Source organism: Pogoniulus pusillus, chromosome 42 (genome assembly GCF_015220805.1).
Source record: "Pogoniulus pusillus isolate bPogPus1 chromosome 42, bPogPus1.pri, whole genome shotgun sequence".
Classification (NCBI taxonomy): Eukaryota; Metazoa; Chordata; class Aves; order Piciformes; family Lybiidae; genus Pogoniulus; species Pogoniulus pusillus.
In genome coordinates, this window is record NC_087305.1 from 273660 (window position 1) to 299754 (window position 26095).

Genomic DNA, 26095 nt, shown 5'->3' on the forward strand with positions numbered 1-26095 from the left:
CAGCAGAGCCCAACCCCACCTGGCTACAGCCTCCCTGCAGGCAGCTGCAGGCAGCAATGAGCTCTGCCCTGAGCCTCCTCTGCTGCAGGCTGCACCCCCCCAGCTCCCTCAGCCTCTCCTCACAGGGCTGTGCTCCAGGCCCCTCCCCAGCCTTGCTGCCCTTCTCTGGACACCTTCCAGCACCTCAACATCTCTCTGCAATGGAGGAGCCCAGAACTGGGCACAGCACTGCAGGGGTGGCCTGAGCAGTGCTGAGCACAGGGGCAGAAGCAGCTCCCTTGTCCTGCTGCCCACACTGCTCCTGAGCCAGCCCAGGATGCCATTGGCTCTGCTGCCCACCTGGGCACTGCTGGCTCAGCTTCAGCTCCTCTCTATCAGTACCCCCAGGTCCCTTTCCTCCTGGCTGCTCTCAGCCACTCTGGCCCCAGCCTGGAGCTGCTTGGGGTTGTTGTGGCCAAAGTGCAGAACCTGCCCTTGGCCTTGTTCAGTCTCATCCCCTTGGCCTCTGCCCACCCATCCAAGCCCTTCCCAGTGGTGCCCTGGGGGAGGACAGGCACAGGTGGGCATCAGGAGGTTCCACCTCAGCATGAGGAGAAACTTCTTGTGGTGTGAGGGTGCTGGAGGCCTGGAGGAGGCTCCCCAGAGAGGTTGTGGAGTCTCCTTGTGTGGAGACTTTGAAGATCTGCCTGGATGCTTTCCTGTGTGACCTGCCCTGGGTGATCCTGCTGTGGCAGGGGCTTGGACTGGAGGATCTCACAGGGTGGCTTAGATTGGCAAAGGCCTCCAAGCTCCTCGAGTCCAATCATCAGTTTCACACTGCCAGGGCCTTGCCCAGCCCAGAGCCCTCAGCACAGCAGCTGAGCACTGTGCATGGCTGTGGTTGCAAAGGACCCCCAGGACCAGCCAGCCCAGCCTTCATCCCAGCATCCTTCATCACCAGACCACAGCCTCAAGCACCACAGCCACTCTCCCCCTAAACACCTCCAGGGGTGGCATCTCCACCACCTCCCTGGGCAGCCTGTGCCAGTGCCTGACCCCCTGCTCAGGAAAGAGCTTCCCACAGCCAACCTCAGCCTGCCCTGGCACAGCTTGAGGCCATTTCCTCTTCTTCTACCATTAGTAACTGGGGAGCAGAGACCAGCTCCAGCCTCACTGCAGCCTCCTCTCAGGTAGCTGTAGAGGACACTAAGGTCCCCTCTCAGCCTCCTCTTCCCCAGTCTAACCACCCCCAGCTCCCTCAGCCTCTCCTCAGGCCATGTTTGCAGCCCTCTCCCCAGCCTCATCTCCCTTCTCTGCCCCTGCTCCAGCACCTCAGTGTCCCTCCTGTGCTGTGCTGACCCAAACTGGGCACAGTACTTGAGGTCCAGAGGTCCCTTCCAACCCCTACCACAGAATCATAGAATAGGATCATAGAATCAACCAGGTTGGAAGAGGCCTCCAAGCTCCTCCACTCCAACCTAGCACCCAGCCCTATCCACTCAACCAGACCATGGCACTAAGTGCCCCAGCCAGGCTTGGCTTCAGCACCTCCAGGGACAGTGACTCCACCACCTCCCTGGGCAGCCCAAATGCTGTGCTTCTGTGACTTGAGCTGGGCAACCTACCAAAGAGTTCCCTGCTGAGCTCTGACATCTCTGTGCCTTCTGTCCCCCTTGCAGTGTGGGAGTGTCAGCAGGCTGCTGGGGTGGAGCAGGGATGGGGACTCCTGTGATGTGCATGGAATATTCCCTGGGGATTCCAGCCTGTGCTGAGTTTAGCTCTTGGGCTGTGTGCTGGCTGCAGCCCTTCCCCAAGTCAGGGAGTGGAAGCTGGAAGCCATCCCCTGGGGAGATCCTGCTGCTTCTTGTGTTCTCCTTCCCTGCTGATCATAGAATCAAGCAGGTTGGAAGAGAGCTCCAAGCTCATCCAGTCCAACCTAGCCCCCAGCCCTGTCCAGTCAACCAGACCATGGCACCAAGTTGCTTTGCTTGAACACCCCCAGGGGTGGTGACTCCACCACCTCCCAGGGAACCTCGTGAAGCCCTGGTGTGTGGCTTGTGGGGTGACAGAGGATGAAGGAGGGATGGTATGGCAGGGAGGGGACAGCACAGGCTTGGCTCAGGCTCTGTCCTGGAGTGCCCTGACTCTATTTGTGGCATGAAAAGTTGTGCTGAAAACCAGAGCTTTTCTTCTGGCCTTCACTTAATCTTAGAATCACAGAATCAAGCAGGTTGGAAGAGACCTCCAAGAGCATCCAGTCCAACCTAGCCCCCAGCCCTGTCCAGTCAACCAGACCATGGCACCAAGTGCCCCATCCAGGCTTGTCCTGAACACCCCCAGGGACAGTGACTTCACCTCCCTGGGCAGCCCATTCCAATGCCAATCACTCTCTCTGCCAACACCTTCCTCCTAACATCCAGCCTAGACCTCCACTGGCACAACTTGAGGCTGTGACCCCTTGTTCTATTGCTGGTTGCCTGGCAGCAGAGCCCAACCCCACCTGGCTACAGCCTCCCTGCAGGCAGCTGCAGGCAGCAATCAGCTCTGCCCTGAGCCTCCTCTGCTGCAGGCTGCACCCCCCCAGCTCCCTCAGCCTCTCCTCCCAGGGCTGTGCTCCAGGCCCCTCCCCAGCCTTGCTGCCCTGCTCTGGGCACCTTCCAGCACCAGGTGAGCTCAGCTGCCTGCCTGCCACCTTCCTCCTCTCCTCTTCACCCTGCTGCCAGATGTGGGCTTTGCTGCTTGGCTCTGCCTGCCCTTTGCACGGTGCAGGCCACCCCCTCCCTCCGCGGTGGGTGGCACACAGCTTGTGGCTCTGTGCCTGGCTCTTCCCTTCTCTGCAGAGCAAGCAGCTGGTGCAAGAAAGGCTCCTGGCATTATCTTACACACGGGAAACCCAAGCCGTGAAGATGCAGGAGCTGATAAGGGCCCTGCAGAGAAGCAGCGCTGGAGCCCTGCGTTAAATGCGGGTCCTGGGCCGGAGCTGCCCCCGCGGGGCCATTAACATGCATGGCACTGGGGCAGGAAGGGGCTTGCAGTGTGGACCAGAGCCTGTGCCACGTCCTGCAGACACGGGACACAGACTGCCCACGCTCTTGGGCCGTGCCTGGCTGCCCTCCCCCAGGTGTGCTGCTGCCCTCCCCCAGGTGTGCTGCTGCCCTCCCCCAGGTGTGCTGCTGCCATCCCCCAGATGTGCTGCTGCCATCCCCCAGATGTATCACACAGTATCACAGTATCCCAGTATCACCAAGGTTGGAAGAGACCTCACAGATCAAGTCCAACCCTTTAGCACAGAGCTCAAGGCTAGACCATGGCACCAAGTGCCACGTCCAGTCCTGCCTTGAACAGCTCCAGGGACGGCGACTCCACCACCTCCCCGGGCAGCCCATTCCAGTGTCCAATGACTCTCTCAGGGAAGAACTTTCTCCTCACCTCCAGCCTAAATCTCCCCTGGCACAGCCTGAGGCTGTGTCCTCTGGTTCTGGTGCTGGCCACCTGAGAGAAGAGAGCAACCTCCTCCTGGCCACAACCACCCCTCAGGTAGTTGTAGACAGTAATAAGGTCACCCCTGAGCCTCCTCTTCTCCAGGCTAAACAACCCCAGCTCCCTGCCCTCCCCCAGGTGTGCTGCTGCTGCCATCCCCCAGGTGTGCTGCTGCCATCCCCCAGGTGCTGCTGCTGCTGCCATCCCCCAGGTGCGCTGCTGCCATCCCCCAGGTGCTGCTGCTGCTGCCATCCCCCAGGTGCGCCGCTGCCATCCCCCAGGTGCTGCTGCTGCTGCCATCCCCCAGGTGCTGCTGCCATCCCCCAGGTGCTGCTGCCATCCCCCAGGTGCTGCTGCCGCTGCCATCCCCCAGGTGCGCCGCTGCCATCCCCCAGGTGCGCCGCTGCCATCCCCAGGTGTGCTGCTGCCCTCCCCCAGGTGCGCCGCTGCCATCCCCCAGGTGTGCCGCTGCCATCCCCCAGGCGTGCTGCTGCTGCCATCCCCCAGGTGCTGCTGCTGCCATCCCCAGGTGCGCTGCTGCCATCCCCCAGGTGCGCTGCTGCCATCCCCCAGGTGCGCTGCTGCCATCCCCCAGGTGTGCTGCTGCCCTCCCCCAGGTGTGCTGCTGCCATCCCCCAGGTGCTGCTGCCCTCCCCCAGGTGCTGCTGCTGCCCTCCCCCAGGTGCGCTGCTGCCATCCCCCAGGTGCTGCTGCCCTCCCCCAGGTGTGCTGCTGCCCTCCCCCAGGTGCTGCCGCTGCCATCCCCCAGGTGCTGCCGCTGCCATCCCCCAGGTGTGCTGCTGCCTTCCCCCAGGTGTGCTGCTGCCGCTGCCCTCCCCCAGGTGTGCTGCTGCTGCTGCCTCGGGAGCGCCGCTCAGGGAGAGCCCCTGCGTGGCGCCGTAGCCGCAGGCTCGGTGCCGGTGGCCGCAGGCAGTGCCGCGGGAGCCGCTCGGCACCGCTGGTGTGCAGGGGCTCAGCCTGGCTCGCCCAGCACCCACCCAGCACCCGCCAGGGTTTAGCAGCCGCTGGAGCCTTCTGAAGTGCAGAGGGAGCTGTTCTTGGAGCGGGCCAGGTGGAGCTTTCCTACCTTTTGGCTTTTGGCTTCAACGAGACAAAAGAAGCACTTAGGTCGTCCCTTTGGAGTTGTCTGCTGTGGAGCAGGCTGGAAGTGCTTCTGCTGATGCAATCCAGCTAAGATGGGCCTCTGAGGGGTGATGGCAGTTCAGCTGAGGTGAGAATTCCCTCCCTGGTGATGATGGGGATGGTGAGCAACTGTCACAAGACTGCAGGGTCTGGAGCCCTGCAGCCCTTGCCTGTTCCTGGACAGCTGACAAGTGAAGAGCCAAGCACATAGGTGCTCCTGTGGCCTGGCTCAGGAGCAGTGTGGGCAGCAGGATGAGGGAGGTTCTTCTGCCCTTGTGCTCAGCACTGCTCAGGCCACACCTTGAATGCTGTGTCCAGTTCTGGGGTCCTAAATTCAAGAGAGATGTTGAGATGCTGGAAGGTGTCCAGAGAAGGGCAACAAAGCTGGGGAGGGGCCTGGAGCACAGCCCTGGGAGGAGAGGCTGAGGGAGCTGGGGGGGTGCAGCCTGCAGCAGAGGAGGCTCAGGGCAGAGCTCATTGCTGTCTACAACTACCTGCAGGGAGGCTGTAGCCAGGTGGGGTTGGGCTCTTCTCCTAGACAACCATCAACAGTCTCAAGTTGTGCCAGGGGAGGTCTAGGCTGGATGCTAGGAGGAAGTTATGGGCAGAGAGAGTGATTGGCATTGGAATGGGCTGCCCAGGATGGTGGTGGAGTCACCGTGCCTGGAGGTGTTCAGGAGAAGCCTGGATGAGGCACTGAGTGCCATGGTCTGGTTGACTGGACAGGGCTGGGGGCTAGGTTGGATGAGCTTGGAGCTCTCTTCCAACCTGGTTGATTCTATGATCAGCAGTGAAGGAGAACACAAGAAGCAGCAGGATCTCCCCAGGGGATGGCTTCCAGCTTCCACTCCCTGACTTGGGGAAGGGCTGCAGCCAGCACACAGCCCAAGAGCTAAACTCAGCACAGGCTGGAATCCCCAGGGAATAGTCCATGCACATCACAAGAGTCCCCATCCCTGCTCCACCCCAGCAGCCTGCTGGTTGGCTGGACAGGGCTGGGTGCTAGGTTGGGCTGGATGAGCTTGGAGGTCTCTTCCAACCTGCTTGCTTCTGTGATTCTGTCTCTCCTTCCTCATCTCTGGAGATGTGGGGAAACTCAAAGCCCTGCTGAAATAAGCCTCCTCGTGCTGAAGGGAGGCTGCTGTGTGCTCCTCACCACACCTAGAGGCTTGGATTGCCTGCCTGGTGGGGCAGCAGATACCTCTCTGTGCTTGGTGTGTAGGGAGAGATACAGGCTGGGGTCAGAGTGGCTGAGAGCAGCCAGACAGAGAGGGATCTGGGGGTGCTGATTGATACCCACCTGAACATGAGCCAGCAGTGTGCCCAGGTGGCCAAGAGAGCCAGTGGCATCCTGGCCTGCATCAGCAATGGTGTGGCCAGCAGGAGCAGGGAGGTCATTCTGCCCCTGTACTCTGCACTGGTTAGACCACACCTTGAGTGCTGTGTTCAGTTCTGGGCCCCCCAGTTTAGGAGGGACATTGAGATGCTTGAGTGTGTCCAGAGAAGGGCGAGGAGGCTGGGGAGAGGCCTCGAGCACAAGCCCTACGAGGTGAGGCTGAGGGAGCTGGGATTGGTTAGCCTGGAGAAGAGGAGGCTCAGGGCAGAGCTCATTGCTGTCTGCAACTACCTGAGGGGTGGTTGTGGCCAGGAGGAGGTTGCTCTCTTCTCTCAGGTGGCCAGCACCAGAAGGAGAGGACACAGCCTCAGGCTGTGCCAGGGGAGATTTAGGCTGGAGGTGAGGAGAAAGTTCTTCCCTGAGAGAGTCATTGGACACTGGAATGGGCTGCCCGGGGAGGTGGTGGAGTCGCCATCCCTGGAGCTGTTCAAGGCAGGACTGGACGTGGCACTTGGTGCCATGGTCTGGCCTTGAGCTCTGTGCTAAAGGGTTGGACTTGGTGATCTGTGAGGTCTCTTCCAACCCTGCTGATACTGTGACACTGTGACACTGTGATGCTGTAATCTCCTCTGCTGGAGGAATGTTTTGTAGTCCTCAGGTTGTGTTTTCCTGCTGTGTCTCACTGTACCTGGGAGCCCTGACAAGGCTGGACTCTGGGTTCCTGGGCTGGAGCAGAAGCAGCTGTTGGAAGCAAACCTCCCTGCACTGCTGTAAGCTCCTTGAGTCTGGTGTCAGCTGTGAGCTTGAGCTTCTGCTGCACTCTTGAGGGGTCCCCTCAGGTTCCTGTGCTGCTCAGTGGGGCTGTCTGGGTGCTACCATAGCACAATCAATCCCACATCTCAAACTTGTCTGTTGCCATGAGCTCTCTGAGTCCCTGCATAATTGCTTCCCAAGGGCAGTTTGCTGTTTCCATAGCACTTGGGGTCCCCAGGAAGCCTCTCTTGCTTGCAAGTCCAGTTTAAAAACTTGTTTAGCCCAACCTGCATCTTGCTTTCTGCTTCCCCTGCACCTCCAGCTGCACCCTGCCCTGTGCTCCACGGCTGGGTTTGCTCTCCTGCTGATGTGAGTCACCGAAGAAGCTCTTCAGCTGCCTGCAGTTGCAGCAGCTTCTTGCTGGCTTTGCACTTGCAATCATCTTCACTCCAAAGCAGTTGTGCTCTGCAGCATGTTTGTGCCATTGGTGATTCTTCACTGGAGCTGAGGGAGGTCTGGGATGCTGTCAGCAGCTGCTTGGGGTAACAGCAGCTGAGCTGTGCTTTGGAGAGGGCTGATTGATAACTAAACAAGTGATTGCTTGATTGTTTTCTTCTGATTCAAGCTGTGAGTTGCTCATCAGCCAATAATTTAGCTCTTCTTCAGTCTTAGCAGTGGAAGTTGAAGGACTGAAATAGTCACAATAGAGAGGGATTGAGTCTCTTTGCCAAGTGATCTACTTGGAGGCAGAGAGGATCTTGCTGCATAGTAATAAAGTGCTGCTCCACCAGCTCTGGGTTTCCAGGTCTGGCTGTCAGGGAAGAGCTGAGCTGGATGCACAGGGCTGTGGAGCTGAGCACATGCCCAGCACAGCTCCCCACGTGAGCACCTCAACAGGCTTCCAGCCTCGGGAGAGCTGCTGTGTGTTATGAAATTGCTGTCACAAGTGCTGGGAGACTTTAATCCCCTGGACTGAAGGTACCCAGGCAGCCTGGCTGGGCTGGCAAACTCTTGCTGCCCCTGCAGTGGAGCTGTGGAGAAGGCAAGGCAGAGTTCATGCCCGGTGTGGGGCTTGCCCATTGATTGTTTCAGGCTCCTAATGTGATGCTGTATGGCAGAGATTCATTTCCTTTCCTCCCCCCCTCCCCACCGTGAGTTTTTTTCCTCCCCTCCTTTCTCTGCTGTAATTTGATTGACAGATTCCTTTTTGAGGACTTCCTCAGTGAAACTGGCAGGGAGTTGGAGAGGTACTGAGGAGAGGCTCTTAAGGATGTGGGATGAGGGAATCATAGAATCAAGCAGGTTGGAAGAGACCTCCAAGAGCATCCAGTCCAGCCTAGCCCCCAGCTCTATCCAGTCAACCAGACCATGGCACTGAGTGCCTCATCCAGGCTTTTCCTGAACACCCCCAGCCATGGGCACTGCACCACCTCCCTGGGCAGCCCATTCTAGTGCCAATCACTCTCTCTGCCAACAACTTCCTCCTAACATCCAGCCCAGACCTGCCCTGGCACAACTTGAGGCTGTGTCCCCTTCTTCTGTCCCTGGCTGCCTGTCAGCAGAGCCCAACCCCACCTGGCTACAGCCTCCCTGCAGGCAGCTGCAGGCAGCAATCAGCTCTGCCCTGAGCCTCCTCTGCTGCAGGCTGCACCCCCCCAGCTCCCTCAGCCTCTCCTCACAGGGCTGTGCTCCAGGCCCCTCCCCAGCCTTGCTGCCCTGCTCTGGGCACCTTCCAGCACCTCAGCATCTCTCCTGAATTCAGGAGCCCAGAACTGGACACAGCACTGCAGGGGTGGCCTGAGCAGTGCTGAGCACAGGGGCACAAGAACCTCCCTTGTCCTGCTGCCCACACTGCTCCTGAGCCAGCCCAGGATGCCATTGGCTCTCTTGGCCACCTGGGCAGCTGAGCAGCTTTCAGGGAGACCCATCCAAAGCAAGCCCCAGGAAGTGGGGCAGAGGCCCTTGGAGCTTTCCCCGTGCCAGGCAGGCAGGGCACATGCCTGTGGTTACAAACATGTTCTGTGGCTGCTTGTTGTGAGCACAGCTGCTCACCTGCCTGCTCACCCCACTGCCAGCCTGGCTCTGCTCAAGCAAGGAGAGCTGAGGGCTCTGCTGCCTGCTGTCTGGTGGTGTCCTGCTGCCCAGCTTGGGCACTGGTGGCTGTTGCTGCCAGACCAGCATCAACTGTGGCATCCTGCCTGCTTCAGCTGTGCCCAGGAGAGGGTGGAGCCTCTGAATCTAAATCTGGCTTGTCGTGGCCTAGATAGTGCAGGATGGCACTGAGCAAGGGCCTGTAATGATGCTGGTAATGTTGGATAATCACATTAGGGCTCAGCTGTGGCAAATCTGTGCAGGGCTGCCTGGGGCCCTGCCTCATGCTTCTTGAGAGTCCAACCCCACAGCTGCAGCCTTTGTTTCACCCCAGGAGAGCTCCCTGCCCTGCCAGCATCCTGGGTGCATGGAATGGGTTGGGTTGGAAGGGACCTTAAAGACCATCTGGTGCCAACGCTCTGCCGTGGGCAGGGACACCTCCTGCGAGCCCAGGAGTGCTCAGGGCCCCCTTCAGCCTGCCCTTGGACACCTCCAGGCTCTCAGCACTGCTCCCCTCTGACAGCAGGGGCAGACCTTTGCTGAGAGGAGGCAGCTGTGAGTGCTCTGCAGCAGGGGCAGAGCTTTGCTGGGAGGAGGCAGCTGTGAGTGCTCTGCAGCAGGGGCAGAGCTTTGCTGGGAGGAGGCAGCTGTGAGTGCTCTGCAGCAGGGGCAGACCTTTGCTGAGAGGAGGCAGCTGTGAGTGCTCTGCAGCAGGGGCAGACCTTTGCTGGGAGGAGGCAGCTGTGAGTGCTCTGCAGCAGGGGCAGAGCTTTGCTGGGAGGAGGCAGCTGTGAGTGCTCTGCAGGGCCGGGGGGGAGCTGCTGCTTTCAGGGTGTGTGGATTCCTTCAGGAGCTGGTCCTGCCCTAGAAGGTGCTGTCCTCAGATGTCCTGACACCCAACCTGTGCATGGATGTTCCTCTAGTTAAAGGACCCCCAGGAATGTTCACAGGAGAAGCTGCATTGCCTGCAAGTTCAGCTCAGCTGAGAGCTCTGCTGGCTGCTGTCCCTCTCAGCCTGGAGTGTGAGCACTCTGCAGCTCCTGTGCTTTTGGAGCTGAGTTTCCATCTGCTTCCTATCTCACGTGGGGAGCTGCAGCTTTCAGCTGCTTCTTCTGCTGTTGCTGCTTGTCTCAAGTTTCCTGCAGGGATCTGCACTTTGGCCACAACAACCCCAAGCAGCACTACAGGCTGGGGCCAGAGTGGCAGAGAGCAGCCAGGCAGAGAGGGCCCTGGGGGTGCTGGCAGAGAGGAGCTGCAGAGGAGGCAGCAGTGCCCAGGTGGGCAGCAGAGCCAATGGCATCCTGGGCTGGCTCAGGAGCAGTGTGGGCAGCAGGACAAGGGAGGTTCTTGTGCCCCTGTGCTCAGCACTGCTCAGGCCACCCCTGCAGTGCTGTGTCCAGTTCTGGGCTCCTCCATTGCAGAGAGATGTTGAGGTGCTGGAAGGTGCCCAGAGCAGGGCAGCAAGGCTGGGGAGGGGCCTGGAGCACAGCCCTGTGAGGAGAGGCTGAGGGAGCTGGGGGGGTGCAGCCTGCAGCAGAGGAGGCTCAGGGCAGAGCTGATTGCTGCCTGCAGCTGCCTGCAGGGAGGCTGTAGCCAGGTGGGGTTGGGCTCTGCTGCCAGGCAGCCAGGGCCAGGAGAAGGGGACACAGCCTCAAGCTGTGCCAGGGCAGGTTGAGGCTGGATGTTAGGAGGAAGTTGTTGGCAGAGAGTGATTGGCACTGGAATGGGCTGCCCAGGGAGGTGGTGCAGTGCCCATGGCTGGAGGTGTTGCAGCCAAGCCTGGCTGGGGCACTGAGTGCCATGGTCTGGTTGGTTGGGCAGGGCTGGGGGCTGGGTTGGTCTGGCTGAGCTTGGAGCTCTCTTCCAACCTGCTTGCCTCTAGGATCCTATGAAATCTGAGGTGTGCTTTATGCTTTCTCAAGCTGCTCTCTCCTTTCCCTCCTGTTCTGAAGCTCTGACTCTCTCCCACAGCCCTGGGCAGTCAGGACGTGGGTGACATTGCAGTGATTGTCACCAGTGCTGCTTTCACAGTCTGGAGTCAGTGGTTTGCTTTCTTTCCCTTTGCCCTCAAGATAACTCATAGATGTTCAGCCTGTTCAATTGGTGGTTGATGCTTCAAGATCTGATTTGCTGAGTTTCCCAGAGCAGCTCTAGCTCCCCTTCAGCACAAAGCCTTTAAAGTGCTGTCTGGGGGCAGTGGGAGCAGCTCAAAGGAGCAGACCAAGCCACAGCTGAAAGCTTGGTGAACCAACCACAATCTCCCCTGGCTTTTGGCTTTGGTTAACTCTCTGTGCAGGTGAATATGGTGAGGTAGGCACTGAGAGCTCTGCCTCTTGCAAATAGCATGGGGGCTCTGCTCCCATGCATGAAGGGAAGTGTGGGGCTTTGTTTTGCACAGCCTTTTGGGCCTGCCTGGGGTTTGAGAACTTGGCTCTTTGTCTTTTAGAGCCCTCCAGCTGAAGCACTGCAGAGACAGCCCAGTTTCTACCCTGCAGAGCCCAATGCTTTGCATCCCTGATGCACAGAGTTTACCTTGGCTTGCTCCAGGCCCTGCTTGGGGCAGGCCTTTTAGGCTGGAGCAGTCCCTTCAACTTGGCTCTGTGTTGCTTCAGTGTCACTCAAGTGACTTTAAAACAAAGCAGCTGAGTGCAGCTTGGTATTTCCTGTGAGGTGAGAGTCTGGGCTGAGGGCAGACCTGTTGGGGTTAGCCTCATTGTCTGCTGCTCTGGGCTGGAGCCTGCTGGCAGGGCATGAGGCTTGTTTTGCCCTCCTCCAGAGCTGGGCACCTGTGTGCACACCAGCACTGAGCAGCTTGGGTGGAGGGAGACCAGGAGCTCTGTGCTCAGGCTTCCTGCTGCCACAGAGGCTCCACACAGAGGCTCCACAGCTTGCCCTGTTGCCTGCAGTGTCTCCTGCCCTGCTGTTCTCGTTGCCACCTCCAGAGAGTCCTTCAGGTCACGCTTGGAGCTGTGGGTTTCTGCCCATGAGCCTGGTCTGCTTCAGCTGCTGGCCAAGTCCCTGTCACTGCTGTGTGCCTGAGCTTGTGAGCTGTTGGCACAGCTTAGCCTAGGTAAAGAAACCTCTCCTCTTGCAGCCTGTGTCCTGGGAAGCCAAGCCCAGATGTGTGCCTGTGCTCCTGAGATGTGAGGCAGGGCTCTAGCAGAGGCTGTGTGAGTGCTGGGCCAGGCTGAATCATCTTCACCTGCATGGCTGGCAGATACCCTGGGAATACCCTGGTGGGACCCCAGAGGGTTGTGGAACTGGGTGGGAGAGTGAGTCAGAGGCATTAAAGAAATCCCAGTGCCCAAGTGTCACAGGGTCACAGCTGTCAGGGGTTGGGAGGGACCCAAAGAGCTCATCCAGTCCAAGCCCCTGCCAGAGCAGGACCATCCAAGCTAGCTCAGGGCACACAGAACACATCCAGACAGGCCTGGGAAGGCTCCACACAAGGAGACTCCACAACCTCTCTGGGCAGCCTGTGCCAGGCTCTGGGACCCTTCCAGCCAAGAAGTTGCCCTTGTGCTGAGCTGGAACCTCCTGTGCTGCAGCTTCCATCCACTGCTGCTTGTCCTGTGCCAGGGAGCAGTGAGCAGAGCCTGTCCCCCCCTCCTGACCCCCAGCCCCCAGAGAGTTACAGACATTGATTCAATCCCCTCTCAGTCTTCTCTTCTCCAGCCTAAGCAGCCCCAGGGCCCTCAGCCTCTCCTCCTCAGGCAGTTCTCCAGTCCCCTCCTCATCCTCCTAGCATCACCAGGGCCAGCACAGAGTGATTAGCCAGCAAAAGGCAGACACAGAGGAGAGCACGAGGCCAACCACTGCTGCTTCAGGGCTCTTTGTGCCAGGGAAGCTGGAAAAGCCACTCCAGTACCATCCCTCCAGCTGGGCAGGAGGCTGTGGAGAAGCTGGCAGTAGCTTTGGGGCAAGAATCTGAGGTTGAAATCAAGTCAGGGGAGAGCTTGGTGAGACTTGTGCCAGGAAGGGAGCCACCAGCCTGGGCACAGGGCAGCAGAGCATGTGGGGAAGGTGTGAGCAGAGCAGCTAAGGGATGAGTGAGGCACTGTGGGCACTGCCAGGCCTGCCTGGGAGGGGCTGAGTCAGCTGGAATCCTGTGCCACACTAGGCTGATGGTTGGACTTGATGATCTTAGAGGTCTTTTCCAGCCAAGCCAATTCTAACTCTACTCTTGCCCAGGGCCACACTGCCTCGGTGGCACAGCCCAGTGCTGCTTACCAGCATCCTGCTGCAGGCTGGGGAGGCTGAAATGAGGCTGGAGAGGGCCTCCCTTTAGCCATTAATCTTGATGATCCTCGACCTCCCTCCACTGGACTTCACTGGGGCAGGAATAAAACCCTTGTCTGTCTGTCTGCCCTCCCTGCAGGTTCTCTTTTAGACATCAAACTGCAGGGCAAGCAAAGTCTGAAGGCCCAAAGTGCTCAGCATTTGAGGTGCTGCTGAGGTGGAGATGGCCATGCAAGGGGAGGAAAAGAGCAGAGGCCATGCTAAGGACCCTGCAGCTGCCTGGTGAAGTGCAGTGAGGCTGGAGGGGGCTGCAGTGCCCTTTGCCTGCAGGCTGTGTGGTGGCAGACACCTCCTGAAACAGAAACAGCTGAGGGGCAGGAGATGCTCTTGGGCTGGGCCAGTGAGTGAGCTGCCAGCAGGCCAAAGCAGGACACAGATCTGATGCTCACTTTCAGGAGTGGATTCTTGGCACCAGCCAGGGCCTTTTGTGGTGCAGAGTCACAGAGAGCATCCAGATGGAATCTGGATCATCCACTGCAAGCTTCCACCCAGCACTGCAGAGTCACCACTAAGCCATGTCCCTGAGCACCAGCTCCACAGCTTGCTTGAACCCCCCTAGGGATGGTGACTCCAGCACTGCCCAGGGCAGACCATTCCAGCATTTGGGAATCCTGTCTGTGAAGTATTTCCTGACTCCAGCCTGAACCTCCTCTGGTGCAGCTTGGAACTCTGCTCTTGTCCCTTGCCCCCAGGAGGTTGTCCCTTCCTTGCTCCAGCCTCCCCTCAGGGAGCTGCAGAGAGCAATGAGCTCTGCCCTCAGCCTCCTCTTCTCCACCTGCACACCCCCAGCTGCTCCAGGCCCTGCTCCAGCCTTGCTGCCCAGCTCTGGACAGGCTCCAGCCCCTCAGTGTCCTTCCTGCAGTGCTGGCCCAGAGCTGAACACAGCACTCAAGCCATGGCTGCCCCAGTGCTGGCACAGGGGCATGGGCACCTCCTGTCCCTGCTGCCCACCCTGACTCCAACCCAAGCCAGGTTGCCATTGGCCTTCTTGGCCACCTGCTGGCTCACGTTCAGTGGCTGCCAACCAACAACCCCAGGTCCCTCTCTGAGTTGCTGTTTTCCAGCCACACATCCCCAAGTCTGGAGCTCACCATGGGGTTGCTGTGACCCAGGTGCAGGACCTGGCCCTTGGCCTTGTTGAACTTCACACAGTGAGCCTTGGCCCCTGGGTCTGACCTGTCCAGAGGCCACTGGAAAGCTTCCCTACCCTCTAGCAGATGGGCACAGCCACCCAGCTTGGTGCCATCTGCAGGCATACTGAGAGTGCCTCAATCTCCTCACCCATGGGACCCCTCTGGGAACAGTTCCTGCTGCTGAGCTGTTGTGCCCTGCTCAGAAGGTAAGGAGAAGGGCTCTGGAGTGAGCCCTCAGCCCCATGGATGTCTGTTCCCGTGGGCTGTTGTCGTTTGAAGGGTCTCTGCCTGCCCTTCCCCTGCTGGACACCTGAAGGTGCCCTTCCAGCACAGATTGGCTTTCTGGAGCCAGCCTGCAGAGCTGCTGTCTGCAGAGCAGAGCTCAGGGACGTGAGCTGTGTCAGCATGGCCCTGGCTTGCTGCTGCTGCTGCTGCTGTGCTTTGTCACACTGCCCCACACCCCTGGGCAGCTGCTTTGGCTTTTTTACCTCCCTTGTCAACTGCAGGCTTCTTTGTGAGCTTAACAGAGCATTTATTTGCCAGTTGCTGCTGTTTGTGCCCATCTCCATCCCAGTGGCAGCAGAGTTGAACGTTCCAGGTTGAGCTCAGCGGAGCAGAGATGCTCTCAGTGTCCTCTTCCCTGCCCTAGCACAGTCTGCCTCATTACTGTGGCTTCTTAATTAAACCTCAAACCACCTTAAAGCCAAACCTGGAGGGACCTGCTGGGTTTGTCTTTAGGAGTGTTGATGCTGATTCTCTGTCTGAAGGGGTTGTGAGATGCTTCAGTGATCCTGAAGCCTTCAGTGACCTGCTTGGTGGCTGTGGGGAGCCTGTGGATGTGTCTGTCTGGACTTCAGCAAGGCCTCTGACACTGTCCCCCACAGCACACTGCTGGCTAAGCTGTCAGCCCATGGCTTGGGTGGTAACACTCTGTGCTGGGTTAGGAACTGGCTGGAGGGCTGAGCCCAGAGAGTGGTGGTGAATGGTGCCACATCCAGCTGGCAGCTGGCACCAGTGGTGTGCCCCAAGGATCAGTGCTGGGCCCCATCCTCTTTAACATCTTCATAGATGAGCTGGATGAGGGCATGGAGTCAGACATCAGCAAGTGTGCAGATGACACCAAGCTGGGGGCAGATGTGGCTGGGTTGGAGGGCAGAAGGGCTCTGCAGCAGGACCTTGACTGCCTGCACAGATGGGCAGAGTCCAAGGGGATGGAGTTCAATAGCTCCAAGTGCAGGGTGCTGCACTTTGGCCACAGCAACCCCATGCAGAGATACAGGCTGGGGTCAGAGTGGCTGAGAGCAGCCAGACAGAGAGGGATCTGGGGGTGCTGATTGATACCCACCTGAACATGAGCCAGCAGTGTGCCCAGGTGGCCAAGAGAGCCAGTGGCATCCTGGCCTGCATCAGCAATGGTGTGGCCAGCAGGAGCAGGGAGGTCATTCTGCCCCTGTACTCAGCACTGGTTAGACCACACCTTGAGTGCTGTGTTCAGTTCTGGGCCCCCCAGTTTAGGAGGGACATTGAGATGCTTGAGCGTGTCCAGAGAAGGGCAACGAGGCTGGGGAGAGGCCTTGAGCACAGCCCTACGAGGAGAGGCTGAGGGAGCTGGGATTGGTTAGCCTGGAGAAGAGGAGGCTCAGGGCAGACCTCATTGCTGTCTGCAACTACCTGAGGGGAGGTTGTGGCCAGGAGGAGGTTGCTCTCTTCTCTCAGGTGGCCAGCACCAGAAGGAGAGGACACAGCCTCAGGCTGTGCCAGGGGAGATTTAGGCTGGAGGTGAGGAGAAAGTTCTTCCCTGAGAGAGTCATTGGCCACTGGAATGGGCTGCCCGGGGAGGTGGTGGAGTCGCCGTCCCTGGAGCTGTTCAAGGCAGGACTGGACGTGGCACTTGGTGCCATGGTCTGGCCTTGAGCTCTGTGCTAAAGGGTTGGACTTGATGAGCTGTGAGGTCTCTTCCAACCTTGGTGATACTGTGAGACTGTGATGCTGTGATGCTGTGGTACTGTGATGCTGTGGTACTGTGATGCTGTGAGTTCCTTGCTGGCTATCAAAGCAGAATGCTCCAACAGCACTGTGTGAGCAGAGCAGCTAAGGGATGGGTGAGGCACTGTGGGCACTGCCAGGCCTGCCTGGGAGGGGCTGAATCAGTTGGAATCCTGTGCCACACTAGGCTGATGGTTGGACTTGATGATCTTAGAGGTCTTTTCCAACCAAACCCATTCTAACTCTACTCTAACACTGATCCCACTTTGGGGCACATTTGTTAACTAAAACAAGGGGTAAAATTGGTGGCAAACTTCCCCAGGAGCCAGCACTGGTTGCTGGCAGCTCAGAGCCAGCCTCTGCTGGCTGCATGCAGAGCAGGGAGAGCAGCAGCACAGAGGAGCAGATCCTGCCCCTCTGCTTTGCTCTTGGGAGACCTCAACTGCAGTGCTGTGTCCTGCTCTGGGACCCCCCCAGCACAAGAAGCTGCTGGAGAGGCTTCAGAGGAGTCAACAGAGATGAGCAGAGGGTTGGAGAAGTTCTCCTGTGGGGATGGGCTGGGAGATTTGGGGCTTAGAGCAGCCTTGCAGTGCCTGAAGGGGCTGCAGGAGAGCTGGGGAGGGACTTTTGGCAAGGGCTGGGAGTGGCAGGAGGAGGGAGAATGGCTTCAGGGAGAGGGAGAGTGGAGATGAGGGAGAGATTGGTGAGAGGGAGAGGCTGGCACAGGTTGAGGATGGTGAGACCCTGGCACAGGTTGCCCAGGGAGGTTGTGGAGCACAGAAGCACCCAATGTGATCAAAGATCACATTGGGTGCTTCTGTGCTCCACAACCTCCCTGGAGCTGTTCAGGAGCAGGCTGGATGAGGCCCTGAGCACCCTGTGCTGGTGAGAAATGTCCCTGCCCATGCCCCTGGCTGATCTTTTAAGTCCTTTTCCCATCTAAACCATTCTGTGACTATGGGAACAAAACCCAAACCCTTCTCTTGGGGGTAAACCAATCCTGCCCTGGCAGCCAAGAGCATGGAGCTGATGGAGACATCCCCTCCAAAAGGGGAAGAATGAGATTTGAACTCATCCATTTGCACTGTGGCCTCTTGCTGGGCAGCCCAGGAAGACTCTCTGGGTGCAGATGAGTGCTGAGAGAGAAGCAGCACTGCAGTGGTGATGCCTCTGGCAGTTGTGCAGTGGAGCTGGAGTGCAGAGCCCAGGTGAGGGATGGTCAGCAGGGAGCTGCCTGCAGGCAAGCACAAGATGCTCACATGGGAGATGTGATCAGCAAGGGCTTGGTCCCTTCCTTTTCCTTCCCCTCATTGTGTTCTTGGGACAGAGTGAGGCTTCCGAGGAGCTGCTGGGTGCCTCCTGACAGCAGGAGGAGCAGTGCTGGATACTCAGCAGTAAGAGGAAGCTTCTCTGGAGGTGTCTGCACCTGAGCAGCTCTGATGTGGTTTGAGGAGCCAGGGGAGTGATGGTGCCCCTGTGCTGGCCACTGGGGAGGCCAAACTCTGAATGCTGGGGTCAGTTTTGGGCCACTCACTCACTCCAAGAAGGACATTGAGAGGCTGGGGAAGGGTCTGGGATGAGGAGGAGCAGCTGAGGGACGTGGAGAAGAGGAGGCTGAGAGGAGACCTCATTGCTTTCTACAGCTGCCTGAGACGGGGCTGGAGCCAGGTGGGGGTTGGGCTCTGCTCCCTGGTCTCAGGTGATAGGAGGAGATAAAATGGCCTGAAATTGTGCCAGGGAAGGGTTAGGTTGGAGGTGAGGAAAGATTTCTTTGCTGCAGGAGTGGCCAGGGACTGGCAGAGGCTGCCCAGGGAGGTGATGGTGTCCCCAAAACCTGTGCCCATGGTGGGGTTGGGTTGCTGGCTGGGGCTGGCTGACCTCAGAGGGGTTTTGCATCCCAAAGCACTCTCTGATGCTCTGAGGAAAGGCCCCTGGGGCCCCTTGGCTGCTTTTCCCTGCCCTACAGCTGAGTGCTTTGTCCCTGCTGAGCCCCGGCGAGGTGAGGCTGGGAGCTGCAGGAGAGAAGCACATCCAAGTGCTGTCCCCTGCCGTGCAGCGCTCGCTGCTGCTGCCAGCTGAGCCTGGCCCCTGCCTGGGGGTCCTGCAGCTGCTTGCATTGCTGAGCTCTGCCCAAAGTGGGCTCCTGGGCCCTCTGCCCTTGTGGGCAAGGGTTTGCCATGCCAGAGATGAGATTTGCTGCAGCCACCTCCTCCCCCGGCAAAGATGCTCCAGTGTCTGGGTGCTTTATGGTAGGAGTCATAGCTTGGAATCACAGACTGGGCTGGGAGAAGTGGCTGCAGTGTGGCTTTGGGTGTCTGTGTGTGCAATGACTTCGTGTTGTGCCAGCCAGGGAGGAGGCAGAGCAGCAGGAAGGTTCTCAGCACAGCAGCAGAGAAAATGAGTCAGGAACTCGCCGAGAAGGCTGATGCCATCCTGAGGTGCATCAGAAGCAGGGTGCTGAGTAGGTCAGAGAGGTTCTCCTGCCCCTCTGCTCTGCCCTGCTGAGGCCACATCTGGAATGTTGTGTCCAGCTCTGAGCCCCTCAGCTCAAGAAGGAGCTCAGGGAAGTGCTTGAGAGAGCCCAGCCCAGAGCCAGAGCTGCTGCAGGCAGTGAGCATCTCCTGTGAGGCCAGGCTGAGGAGCTGGGGCTGGGGGCTTGGAGCAGAGGAGCCTGAGGGCTGCCCTCAGTGCTGTGCTAGAGATGTGCAGGGCTGGAGCCAGGCTCTGCCCAGGGGTGGCCAAGGACAGCAGAAGGGGCACTGGGTGCCAGCTGGAGCAGAGGAGGTGCCACAGCAATAGAAGTGGAGACTTTGTGAGGGTGCTGGAGGCTGGAGCAGGCTGCCCAGAGAGGTTGTGGAGTCTCCTCTGGAGGCTTTGCAAACCCACCTGGATGTGTCCTGTGTGCCCTGCCCTGGGTGCTGCTGCTGTGGCAGGGCTTGGCCTGGGTGATCTGCAGAGGTCCCTTGCAGCCCCTGCCCACGCTGCGAGTCTGGGGTGGGTCTGCTGCTGCCTGTGCTGCTGCCTGTGCTGGGCAAGGGGCAGTGGCAGTGGCAGCTCCCTGTGCCTGTGCCTGTGAGGGAAATAAATGCTGGGAACTCGGTTTTGGTAATGCTCTGGGGGTGGTGAGCTGCAGAGAGGCTGTGCAGGGCAGGCCAGAGGGTTTGCCTGCAGCTGGATCAGAGTGTCCTGCCTTGAGGGGGGGGAACAAAAGCCCTGAGGGACCTGCCCCTTGGACTTGGCAAAGTCAACGCTGAGGAAGTGCTTGTGGCTGGTGAGATAAGGCCCAGCCTGACCTCATCCTTAATGGCTGAGGGCTGGGAAGCTTTGGCACTGTGCAGCTGCAGAGTGGTTTTGTGCCTGCTTCAGCAGAGCACTGAAAGTGAAGTGCCTGCTGGCTCAGAGTGCCCTGCAGGCTGCCCCGGGAGCCTGAGTGTGCCTGGGCACAGCTGAGGAGCACTTGGCTGTCCCCTGGCTCTCAGTGCCCGAGCAGGGTGGGCAGGCTGGCACACAGAGCCCTGGGGTGGAGCAGGTGGAGCTGGAAAGGGCTCAGTAGCCAACTGCTTGGGCAGCTCAGGAGGGAGGAGAGGCTCTTGGTGGCATCCAGAGTGTCCCTCAGGGGTGGGTGATGGAGAAGATCCCCAGTGGAGAAGTGGCTTTTGTTCAGCTGTTTGTTTTCAGAGTGGGCAGAGGTGAGCTGGGCAGAGGCTCTCTCCAGCCCAGTGCTTTCACTGCCTTGGCACCACTCTGGAGGGAAGCAGCCACCCAGAGGGACCTGCACAGCCTGCACAGCTGGGCCCAAAGCCAACCTCATGCAGGTCAGCAAGGCCAAGGGCAAGGTTGCTGCAGCTGGCCCAGGGCAATGCCCAGCACAGAGCCAGGCTGGGGGAGCAGTGGCTGAGAGCAGCCTGCAGGAGAAGGCCTTGGGGGTGCCAGGTGGGGACAAAGTGCCCAGGAGCCAGCACTGGTCTCTGGCAGCCCAGAGCCAGCCTGTGCTGGCTGCAGGCAGAGCAGGGAGAGCAGCAGCACAGGGAGGGGATTCTGCCCCTCTGCTCTGCTCTGCTCTGCTCTGCTCTGCTCAGCCCCCACCTGCAGCACTGCCTCCAGCACAAGAAGGACCTGGAGCTGCTGGAGAGGCTCCAGAGGAGGGCACCAAGAGGATCAGAGGCTGCAGAACCTCCCCTGTGGGCACAGGCTGGCAGAGTTGGGGCTGCTCAGGCTGGAGCTCCTCTGGCTGCCTGTGACTTGCTGGTGAGAGGGCTCCAGCCCAGCACAGTGGTGAGGCCCCAGGAGCTGCTATCTTCTTACCTTGCCAGGGGCTGAGAGGGGATCATGTGCAGCACTGTGAGGCTGCTTTTACCTCCTCTGGAAGTGCTTTCCTGGCAGCAAAGAGTTTTACAGTCTGCTGAAATTACAGAAGGGCTGAAAATACAACTCCCAGTGCTGGCAATGAGCCAGGACACTGCCACAGACCTGTGTGAGACCTGCTCTGGTGTCTGCAGGGACTGGGGAGAATGGGAGCTGCCCATTTGAGAATCACAGAAGCAGGCAGGGTTGGAAGGGACCACAAGGAGCAGGCAGTGCCAACCCCTGCCATGCCCAGGGGCACCCTACCCTAGAGCAGGCTGCACACAGCCTCAGCCAGCCTGGCCTCAAACACCTCCAGCCATGGGGCCTCAACCACCTCCCTGGGCAGCCCCTGCCAGGCTCTCACCACTCTCCTGCTCAACAACTTCCTCCTCACCTCCAGCCTCACTCTCCCCACCTCCAGCTTTGCTCCATCCCCCCCACTCCTGGCACTCCCTCACAGCCTCAAAAGTCCCTCCCCAGCTTTTTTGGAGCCCCCTTCAGGTCCTGGCAGGCCACAAGAAGGTCCCCTGGGAGCCTCCTCTGCTCCAGCCTGCACAGCCCCAACTCTTTCAGGCTGTGCTCACAGCAGAGCTGCTGCAGCCTCTGAGCATCCTCCTGGCCCTGCTCTGGACACTCTCCAGCATCTCCACAGCCCTCTTGTCCCAGGGGCTCCAGAGCTGGATGCAGGACTCCAGGTGGGGTCTGAGCAGAGCAGAGCAGAGGGGGAGAATCCCCTCCCTGGCCCTGCTGGCCACACTGCTGCTGCTGCAGCCCAGGCTCTGCTTGGCTCTCTGGGCTGCAAGTGCTCACTGCTGGCTCCTGCTGAGCTTCTCCTCCAGCAGCACCCCCAAGTCCCTCTCCTCAGGCATGCTCTCCAGCCTGGCACTGCCCAGCCTGGAGTTGTGCTTGGCATTGCCTCCACCCAGCTGCAGGACCTTGCACTTCTTTTTCAGCTCCTCCTGAAACTAATCAGCAGGAGCAGCAGCCAGAGCAGAAGTGTGCAGCCAGAGAGCATCAGGAACGATTTAGTCCCCTGAAAGGTTGCCAAGGCCTGGCCCTGGCTGCCCAGGGCAGTGGTGGAGTCTCCATCCCTGGAGGGGTTTAAAAGCTGTGGTGCTGAGGGCCATGGTTTGGTGGTGCCCTGGGCAGTGCTGGGTTAATTAATGGCCTGAATGAGCTTCAAGGTCTTCTCTAAGCTAAATGATGCTGGGATTCCATGGATCCATCTTCCTGTGCTGTGACAGAGGTAGGTGCAAGCAGGAGGCAGTGGCTCAGTTCAGGCTGGAGAAGAGAAGGCTGCAGGGAGAGCTGAGAGCAGCTTGCAGTGCCTGAAGGGGCTGCAGGAGAGCTGGGGAGGGACTTTGGGCAAGGGCTGGGAGTGGCAGGAGGAGGGAGAATGGCTCTGAGCTAGGAGAGGGGAGAGATTGGGGGGAGGGAGAGTGGAGAGAGCCTGGCACAGGTTGAGGGTAGTGAGACCCTGGCACAGTTTGGGGGTGGTGAGACCCTGACACAGGTTTCCCAGGGAGGTTGTGGAGCACAGAAGCACCCAATGTGATCAAAGATCACATTGGGTGCTTCTGTGCTCCACAACCTCCCTGGAGGTGTTCAGTGCCAGTCTGGATGAGGCCCTGAGCACCCTGTGCTGGTGTGAGTTGTCCCTACCCATGGCAGGAGTTTGGCACTGAATGATCCCTTCCAACCCAACCCATTCCATGGATCTCTGTTCCTCAGGAGCCTGCTGGCTGTTGCTGGCCCTGCTCTGCTGGTGCTGGCAGTGCACACCCCCAGCTCAGCACCATGAGTGGCTCAGGGGGGAGCTGCCAGGCAGATCTCTGTGCCCTGCTTGGCTGCTTTGGATGGGCAAAGAGCTGAATTGCTTCCAGAGCTTCAGCTCTCAGGCACTGACTGAGGAGTGCAGGGCAGAGGTGGTCTCTGAGCTACCTCTCAGCCTTAGTTCTTGCTCCCCTCCCTTCTGCTGCTTGCAGGCTCCTTGGGGTTGTTTGCTCTGTTGGATCTCAAGCCTGGGCTGGTCTCTGGCCTTTGGCTTTCCTCACAGTGGCAAGAGGCTGTCCCAGCAGAGGGCTGAGGGGGTTGCAGTGCTGGAGCAGTGAGCTGCTGAGCTCTGCCTTGCCTTGACCCAGCCTCAGGAGCTGCACAGGGCACAGCTGCCCAAGCTCACCTGAGGCAGTGCAGGCTCTTGGGCTGACCTTGGCTGGCTGCAGTGGCACAGAGCCTGGCACGGCTGGCAGAGGTGGTGGAGCTGGCAGAGGGATTGGAGCTGGCAGTTCTTGGCCCTTGGAAGGTCTCTCCTCTTGCTGGCTGGCTGCTGAGGATGGAAATGAAGGCAAGGAAGCAGATGAAGTTCAAGGCCAAAAGCAGAGTCCTGCACCTGGAGAGGGAGAATAAACTGCAGCAGCACAGGCTGGGAGGTGACTGCTGGAGAGCAGCCCCAAGGAGAGGGAGCTGGGGGTGCTGGGGGAGAGCATCCATGGGCAGCAATGTGCCCTGGGGGCCAAGAGGCCAATGGGGTCCTGGGGGGCATTGAGCAGAGTGTGTCCAGCAGAGCCAGGGAGGTTCTCCTGCCCCTCTGCTCTGCCCTGCTGAGAGCTCATCTTGAGCACTGCCTTCAGTTTGGGGCTCCCCAGGTGAAGAGGGACAGGAACTGCTGGAGAGAGTCCAAGGGAGGGCTGTGAGGATGATGAGGGGACTGGAGCAGTGCCTGGTGAGGAGAGGCTGAGGGCCCTGGGGCTGAGAGTCTGCAGAGGAGAAGACTGAGAGGGGATTGAATCAATGTCTGTAACTCTCTGAGGGCTGGGGGTCAGGAGGGGGGGACAGGCTCTGCTCACTGCTCCCTGGCACAGGACAAGCAGCAGTGGATGGAAGCTGCAGCACAGGAGGTTGCAGCTCAGCACAAGAGGCAACTTCTTGGCTGGAAGGGTCCCAGAGCCTGGCACAGGCTGCCCAGAGAGGTTGTGGAGTCTCCTTGTGTGGAGCCTTTGCAGGCCTGTCTGGATGTGTTCCTCTGTGTCAGTATTGTCCTGCTCTGGCAGGGGGCTTGGACTCTGTCATCTCCTTGGGTCCCTTCCAACCCCTAACATGCTGTGAGCCTGTGACTCTTTCCATGCTGTAGGAGAGCTCAGGGCCAGGAGATCAGGCAAGAAAAGGAGGAATCCTAAAATCCTAGAATGGGTTGGGTTGGAAAGGACCTTAAAGCTCATCCAGTTCCAACCCCCTGGCACAGGCAGGGACCACCTCTAGAATCACAGAACCCTTCAGGTTGGAAAAGACCTTTCAGAGCATCCAGTCCAAGTGTCAAACAATTGCCATGGCCACTAAACCCTCCCCTGAAGCACCACAACTGCAGCTCCTTGCACACCTACCTCCAGGCATGGTGACTGCACCACCTCCCTGGGCAGCCTCTTCTCCCCCATGCCCACTTCTGCCCACCTCCCATGTCCTCCCCCTAGCCCTGGCTGCTCAAAGCCTCATTCGACCTGGCTGAGGGGGTAAAGGGTTTGAACTGTCAGAGAGGAGACTGAAACTGGATGTTAGGAAGAAGTTCTGGACAGGGAGAGTGGTGAGAGACTGGCACAGGTTGGCCAGGGAGGTTGTGGAGCAGTGGCACAGGTTGGCCAGGGAGGATGAGGAGCAGTGGCACAGGTTGGCCAGGGAGGATGAGGAGCACTGGCACAGGTTGGCCAGGGAGGATGAGGAGCAGTGGCACAGGTTGGTCAGGAAGGATGAGGATGGCACAGGTTGGCCAGGGAGGATGAGGAGCACTGGCACAGGTTGGTCAGGAAGGATGTGGAGCAGTGGCACAGGTTGGTCAGGGAGGATGTGGAGCACTGGCACAGGTTGGCCAGGGAGGATGTGGAGCACTGGCACAGGTTGGCCAGGGAGGATGAGGAGCACTGGCACAGGTTGGCCAGGGAGGATGAGGAGCACTGGCACAGGTTGGCCAGGGAGGATGAGAATGGCACAGGTTGGCCAGGGAGGATGAGGAGCAGTGGCACAGGTTGGCCAGGGAGGATGAGGAGCACAGGCACAGGTTGGTCAGGAAGGATGTGGAGCAGTGGCACAGGTTGGTCAGGAAGGATGTGGAGCAGTGGCACAGGTTGGCCAGGGAGGATGAGGAGCAGTGGCACAGGTTGGCCAGGGAGGATGAGGAGCACAGGCACAGGTTGGTCAGGAAGGATGAGAATGGCACAGGTTGGCCAGGGAGGATGAGGAGCAGTGGCACAGGTTGGCCAGGGAGGATGAGGAGCACAGGCACAGGTTGGTCAGGAAGGATGAGGATGGCACAGGTTGGCCAGGGAGGTTGTGGAGCTCTGGCACAGGTTGGCCAGGGAGGATGAGGAGCACTGGCACAGGTTGGTCAGGGAGGATGTGGAGCACAGAAGCACCCAATGGGATCTTTGATCCCATTGGGTGCTTCTGTGCTCCACAACCTCCCTGGAGAGGTGCTCAGGACCAGGTTGGATGTGGCCTTGAGCAGCCTGTTCTAGTGGGAGCTGCCCCTGCCTATGGTGGAGGGTTGGAACTGGCTGAGCTTTGAGCTCCCTTCCAACCTGAACCATTCTCTGACTCTCTGACCCTCCATAACCTCCTTGGACAACCTGTTCCAGTCTCTCCCCCCTGTAGTCTGCCCTCATTGGGGCTGTCCCTGCTGAGCACAGAGTGGGGTTGGACTCAGTGACCTCCAGAGGTCTCTTCCAACCCAGTGCATTGATGGCTCCATGATGAGAGCTGGCAGGTCCTGGCTGTTGCAAGGCTTCTCTTGCTTGTTGTTTGCTGAGAATAGAAGCAAATGGTTCTGTAATGTGCATCTGGCAGAGCTTCCTCTTAATTGCTTCTCCATTTGCCTTTCATCTGTTTGCCTTTCAACTTTGCCCAGATTTAGCTAAGTTGGAGGTTGGACTGGAATAAGGAGGGAGAAATTGGTTGTGGCCTGAAGGCTCTGGCAGCTGAAAGTTGTCCTTGAAGCTGAGGAGGTCGTGCAGCTGGGGCGAGGCAATGCCAAGCACAGCTCCAGGCTGGAGAGCAGCCCTGAGGAGAGGGACTTGGGGGTGCTGCTGGAGGAGAAGCTCAGCAGAAGCCAGCAGTGAGCACTTGCAGCCCAGAGAGCCAAGCAGAGCCTGGGCTGCAGCAGCAGCAGTGTGGCCAGCAGGGCCAGGGAGAGGATTCTGCCCCTCTGCTCTGCTGTGCTCTGCTCAGACCCCACCTGGAGTCCTGCATCCAGCTCTGGAGCCCCTGGGACAAGAGGGCTGTGGAGATGCTGCAGAGTGTCCAGAGCAGGGCCAGGAGGATGCTGAGAGGCTGCAGCAGCTCTGCTGTGGGGACAGGCTGGGACAGTTGGGGCTGTGCAGGCTGGGGAGGGACTGCTCAGGAGGGGCTGTGGGGATAGGCCAAGGGCAATGGTTTGGCAGTGGAGCAGGGCAGGGTTGGATTGGACACCAGGAGGAAGTTGTGCACCAGGAGGGTGCTGAGAGCCTGGCACAGGCTGCCCAGGGCTGTGCTTGAGGCCCCATCCCTGCAGCCCTTCAAGCTG

The 26095-nt window shown here is 59.2% G+C and overlaps 1 protein-coding gene across 6 annotated transcripts in view; it reads left to right on the forward strand.

Annotated features, from left to right (window-relative positions):
• Positions 1–26095, forward strand: part of AAK1 (AP2 associated kinase 1) — a 117589-nt gene that overhangs the window by 14897 nt on the left and 76597 nt on the right. The window lies entirely within an intron of this gene.